The sequence below is a fragment of the Helicoverpa zea genome, chromosome 2 (genome assembly GCF_022581195.2).
Source record: "Helicoverpa zea isolate HzStark_Cry1AcR chromosome 2, ilHelZeax1.1, whole genome shotgun sequence".
Lineage (NCBI taxonomy): Eukaryota > Metazoa > Arthropoda > Insecta > Lepidoptera > Noctuidae > Helicoverpa > Helicoverpa zea.
In genome coordinates, this window is record NC_061453.1 from 12,875,057 (window position 1) to 12,882,183 (window position 7,127).

Here is a 7,127-nt window from a genome sequence, read left to right on the forward strand (position 1 = left end):
TTAGTATTTTAACCGATTTAAAAAACTATGAGGTCCTAAATTCACATTAAAAAATATTTTCTGTAATGTTATTGCAATTTCTCCGAACCGTGTGGTTCAAAAGACACGTAAGTACGTACAGGACCAAAACAATACTCTAACCAGAATTAAAACCATTCACTAGTGACCACAAGATCTCTCAGATCTCAGAATGACTCGTGAAAGTAATATGTGTCGCAGTTGAAGAGGGTCGCGTATTTTTGCCGGCGGTTGATTTCATTACTGTCACTGAGTGTACACCTGTCTGGGTTACAAGATGCTTTGTCGTGCTTAGTGTGTGGCTCGAGATTTTCGGGGAAAACGGACTTAGTATGTAGTGTGTGCTAGGTAATACTTTTGTGGTCGAAAATAGCATTTGTATTGTCTTGTAAAGGTGATTCTTATAGCTTGAACATGACGGATACTGGCTTGAACTGGATTGAACAAGTCCACTCAAGTATGACGCTTTTTTCAAAAGGCCATTTCAGATACAGCTAATTTTAAAGTAATGAGTTTTTTAGGTGTTTCCTCTCAAGATACATAGAAAATAGCGGTCTCATTTAGTTTAAAATAGTTATCTTGACATGTAAAAGTGTTTTAATGAAAAATATGATATTATGAATAAGATGGAATGAATTGTTTAACCCCTTGTATGCCGGTGCGCAGATCCATGCGAGACACAATTGATTTTATACAGTTCTCTAATTTGCGGCATTCAAGAAGTTAAGTGACTACGCCACTTGAAGCAAGAACAATTAAACAAATTCGCAAAATTGTCTTTGAATTTAGTTACACGTTAAAAACGCAGATGTATGACCAACAAATAAAGATATTTCTAAGGAGTAATTCAAGTTGAAGTTTGCCAATATTCTTTGTTTGTCTAGCCGGGATGTTTGGGATCGTTTTTTGTAGCAGATACAGGTGACTGAGTAACTTAGTCTGAAATGTTCTATCTAGGTAATAAAACGTTGAGTGGTTTTGTTCCCTTTTAGTTTTTGTGGGATATAGTTTGATTGGCTTTTGTATGTGTTCAGTGTTCAGCGGTTAATAGTTTGAAGGCCGTGAAGTAAGGAGTTATTTTCATCCTCGGAGCCTTTTTCCCAACTATGTTGGCTTCCAGTCTAACCGGATTCAGATGAGTATTAACCAGTACTGAGTTCTGGATTCTGGATGGATATTATAAACATAGATTAAAATCTCGTTTGTTGTAGGTAGAATAAAAGACAATGGATAATTAATTCTCATGTGGATTCACAATGTTTTCATGATAAATGTCTTAATTAGGATAGAAATACCAGTCTTGATCAATATACTAAGTGCCTATATACCTAGTTATTAATAACCCCGTCAAAAAAAGGCCTCTAAAAATATATATTCCAATGTAATTGAATATTAAATCAAAAACAGAACATAAAATAAATATCATACAACATAAACCTTGTAATAGCATGCCCATATACAAGGTACTCACAAAAATGTCCGTATTGAATATGAAATGATAATTTCCTATTTTCTAGTCCTGTCCCGTTTCAGGTCAGGGGAATTAAATGTGTCAATATTCATACGGGGGAGATTTTTCTTTAGTAGAATTTTGCTTTGTGCTTGAGTATGAATTAGATAAGGTTATGTCAATATATTCTACCGTTCTTATTATAATATATAGGTGGTTAAATAACTCTCCATATACCTGCATAATGTCGGTTTGTGCGCGTTTTTACGCCTAAACTACTGAAGCGCTTAAAATATTATTTGCTACACAGATAGTCTAGAATTCTAGAGCTCAAGAAATGACATAGGTTGTTTTTATCTGGGTGCGGAAAGTGGAAAGGGAATCCCTTGGGAAGCAGGTGGAATCCCCGACATCAACTGGTAGACAATAAAATAAAATTACGTATGATAAGAATGAGTTTTATTTATCAGTTACATAAGAGTTCTGTAAATTATTTTATGCCATATCTTTTACTTGTCGTGGAAAATTTGTAACCAGTCATTTTCTGTGTAGCTTGTCTTATTAATACTCAATGGTACGTACAGAACCTCCGAAGCGTACATAAATATTTGTGCCCGGGCACAATGTATGTTTTTAGTTTGTTTTCTCATGTTTTGCAAGCTTTGAATAATTATTTATGAAGTCCTCTGTACGAATGGCCTTTTGTTTTATGAGTTCAAAAGAATATAAAGGGAAGATATTTTAAACTACTAGCTGGAATCTGAGATACTTGGTAGAATTTTGCAGTGTTTGAAATATGTAAACGCTTGAGTGTTTGTATATAGCAAAGTAGCTGCTAACATCATAGGGGAGTCATTCCTTTTTACTTTGAGCGAGTCTAACTACAACATTGAAGACTAATTCGGACGACAGTTAATTTGGATCGTAATCGGGATTTCAATCAAACTTTTTAGTTATACAAAGTTTGATATTGGGAGGATGCCTGATCGTTGATTTATCTTAGTACCGATTTATTACATTGCAGCCCCATAAGAAATATGTCACTTTTAGGAGCCAAATATTAAACCAATATTTATTGGATTTAGAAGTGTGGTGTAATTGTTCCCATAGGAAGCGCGTGAAACTGCTGATGGAAGCTAGTATCCACTAAATATTAATTAAAAACCAATATTGTTCATACAGTAAACATTTTATCGGCTTTTAGACGTATCGACAGACTGGTTAAATTCAATGAAATTTCGCCAACACTGTTGATGTTTAGCTTAAATTAAATTTTAGTTGCCATCCGTTTTATAGCTTTGAAGTTTTGTATAATTAGTTCGTGTATTAAATTTTCGTGGGTTATTAATTTATGCGCTGTCAATTGTTTTGTGTTAAAGTGACGGAAATTGGTTGGATTGATACATAATTGGATTTCAATATTTCAAAATAAATATGCTGACTGAATCCGTTTCTGCAATATATGTATATCGGGATTTTTATTTTCATAATTCTTATGTGGATTAGAAGATATTAGCAAGTTTTTAGTGTTCACGATATTGTTAGAGACAAACTTGTTTGTTTACTTGAAATTGAATATCTAAGTAGATTTCGTATGTTTCCAAAAAAATGCCGGTATCCAGATTGTAAAGGGTACAATTACTTTATTTACCAATAAAATATGCCATCATCAGCTTTTTATCGTCCCATAACTGGACACATGCCTTCAGACAGAGAGAAGGATTACCCAGATCCAAAAAAAATATATACACCAACAAGAAAAAACATAAATACCCAAAAACTGTCAACCTAAATAATAAACTAAAAAAACCTCTAAGTATCGCATACAAATTACAATAATTTAAACTGTACTGGCGCGGTACCAGGAAGACAGAAACTATCGGCACACTCCTGCTAAGTGTACACTTACACGGGCACAATTTATGTGTTACTTAGCAAACTGAATGGCCAAGTTTGAGGGGCTCGGAAACTGGCGGGTATGTAGGTAGTTTGTACAGGCTGTCTGGTAGGTCGTAGTAATGAGTGAAAATACTCTATTATGAGTGAACAGAACTTCATGTTATAATTTTGTTTCAATTACGATACAAGAATGGGTTACAGATAACAGTTGATAAATCCATATGAGAAACATCGAAAAGCCCTTACCAAATCAAGATTATACAAACACCAAAAGTATACTCAAGTTAAATTAATATGTTTCACACAAATTAATCCTTAGGTAATAATAAAACAGACAACTCCTAACAGACAGCTATCAAAAACGTCTTTATTTTGGTTTCACCATCGTTATAAATAGGTTTAAAAGAAGGCGTCAACCCGCTGTTCCGCAGCCCCTACCTAAGTGTTATCAGATGGAAAAATAACATGGGAACTTTTAGCGACCAGCCGTTTTAGTGCTTGCTTAGCGACCAACTTGCAACGCGCTTGAGTAGCCGAGATGTGATGGACTAGAGGTTACAGTAGGTACTTGACATACTACGGGCTGGGGGTTATAAGGCAATAGTGTTAATCAAGTTTCAGGCTTTATTTGATCGTCTGTGTTGCAGTATTTTAATTTTGAGCCGTTTAAGTGCAATGCGTGGTGACTTTCTTTTTATAAAACTGCCAAAATGAACTGATGAAAATGACTCCTTATCTAAATTAAAGTTTTAGTATCTATCTGGAATATTATTCTTTGTTGAAGTTGAAGTTTATATGAAGTAACAAGTTATTCCAGGACAGTTTTTTTTTTATTTAGCCTGTGTTGTCCCACTGCTAGGCAAAGGCCTCCCCCATAACCTTCCATCAGCTAGCTAGCTTCTAGCTTTCCAGGACAGTTAAAGAACAAAAATATGGTCATCCTCCGAGCCTTTTTCCCAATCATGTTGGGGTCGGCTTCCAGTCTAACCGGATTCAGCTGAGTACCAATGCTTTACAAGAAGCGACTGCCTATCTGACCTCCTCAACCCAGTTACCCGGGCAACCCGATACCCCTTGGTTAGACTGGTGTCAGACTTATTGGCTTCTGACTACCCGTAACGACTGCCAAGGATGTTCAATGACAGCCGGGACCTACAGTTTAACGTGCCATCCGAAACACGGTCAATGGTGTCTAAGATATACTTAGAAAGTACATACAGACTTAGAAAAGTTGCATTGGTACTTGCCTGACCTGGGATCGAACCCGCGCCCTCATACTTGAGAGATTGGTCCTTTACCCACTAGGCCACCACGACTTTTAAAGAACAAAAATATGGTATTGCTATATTATCTAATCGGCCCTTACGAATGACACAAAAACAAGTCATGAATATAGTCAAGCCACTTGAGTAAGTACTAGGCAATGATAGACTAAAAGAGCTACTAAGTAATGACAAAGTTCTTAGGACGGAGCTAGAATCACCCATTATCCTAAGAGCGCTAAAAATGATTACCTCATGTGTGAAGTACAGACTTAGATGTCCTACCTTGATGGGAAGTGCTAAGCGATGCAGTACAAGGGATGTGAGATTGAAAATCTTCAATAAGTGTGAAAAATAAGTCTAAAAAAAGGTTAGAAAAGCAAACCATGTATAGGCCAAAATGACCTATATCCATTTTGGTTAAAATGTATTATTTCCCGATGTATTTTTGTATTTTGAGAATATTCAAGAACTATCGAAGAATATTCGGATCTATCTCAAGAACTTCTCAACAAAATGGATCGTCTTCTCAATAACTGCATACGCTTTATTTTCGGCCTTCGTAAATATGATCACGTTTCCTCTTTTCGTTCTCAGCTTAAATGGTTGCCTATTCGTTATAGAAGATCCCTTAGATCTCTCTGTATGCTCTTCTCTATTCTCAACGATCCCTGTGCTCCTGATTATCTTCTAAATTATTTTAAGTTATTGGGCAGTTCTCATAGCCGTAACCTGCGTTCCTCTGAGAATTTGTTGCTCGAAATTCCATGTCACCGCACCGGATTTATGGCTAATTCTTTTGCTGTATCAGCAATTAAACTCTGGAACGCTCTTCCCCTTGACATAAAAAAGGCACCCAGTAAGTATTCCTTCAAGCGTAAAGTTCGCCATCATTATTTAAACTCTTTACCTAATTGAGTCGTCGTCACTCTTATCGATTTGATATTTTATTTTTATGTATATATATATATATATATATATATTATTATTATGTATTAAGTATTTATGTATTGTAATATGTTTTTATTCATATCTATTCATGACTTTCTCTTTTTTTTTTTTTGTACTACCTATTTATTTTCTCCCTTTAACCTGATGGTTGACTGGTAGAGAATGCCTTGCGGCATTAAGTCCGCCAATGTACCTATTTTGTACATAAAGTATAAATAAATAAATAAATAAATAAATATTGCAAATTGGACTAATGATCTCTTCGCTGAAAGTGGAACTTAAGATAGTGGCGAAGACTCCTATTACTGGAAATCGACAAGAAATGATTCGTTTTGCTCATGGATGGTAATTTTTTGACCAGACAATAATGCGAAAATTTACTATGATCAACTACCTACACAAATAAGTTCAACCACCCACCATTTTCCCCCACCTTTACCTCAACAATAATTTGGGCACATCACAGGCCTTAAGCTTCAAACAGTTAATATTTTCTCATTCACCACTGAGGTGGGACAAGACTTAGCTAAGAGACGTAGCTTTGTTTGTCTTCCCTTTGATGTGCACAGTGCGTGCGATTTGCAGCTCCGACATAATTAGATGTGTCTTTGAGAACAAACCTTTTTGTTCTACTAATGGTTATTGGGATGCTTGAAGAAATTGTTGGAAAGGCATTTTGTGTTTTGTTCTTGTGTGCCTCTTTGAGGATTTTGTGGTAAGAAGTCAAATAGGCATGTTTGGTATGTCGAATGCGGTCATTTTGTATTTGAATAACATCTAGTGCTTAGTACAGAAGTGATTAGGCTCCATAAGTATATTACGGCAATTTTGCTCCTTAAATTAAGTTATAGCCTAAAAATACTTGAGCAGAGTAGGAAGCTTTCAAGGTGTAAGTAGAAATAGAGCAATACATAGCTGTACCGAAAAATACTTTCTTCTCTCACTCTTTATTTTAATTATATTAAAGCCTATTTCATCAGTTTGATGTACATAAAATGCGCTAAAATCCAAATACTGTGTTCCTAGCTTCAGGATTCCCAATATCCTAAGTGCTATCACATCGTAAATCTCTTGAACAAACAATCTAAATTTCCAGCAGATATCTGTAGATCATACGGTTATTTCCTTTTAGCTGTACCAGTGGGGATGCTGACTTTATGCGCGAAAAACAAAGCTGTTAAATTTTTAACTTGATTGATTCCCACAAATGCTGTTGTATCACCTTTTATGGGAAATCCACCTCTGTGCTTTCTGGAGCCCTTTGAGTATCAGGGTCACGGGAATTCTTTCGAACAAACTCACAGCCTTTGGGTACAAAAACATGAATCATATCAACCAATCATAGTCTACTGTGGACTTCGTCTAAATAGTATAATTCCTCATCTTATCCACCACTTCCCTTGGACCTTGGTTCGTCATGTATAAACTTGCTCTTCATTGGAACGCGTCTGTTCTATCTTTCAATGTAGGCGTAATTTAATCTCTTATACACAATCTGTATTTTATGTGCCTCACACAAAAGGCTTATGTATCACACGGTATCATTT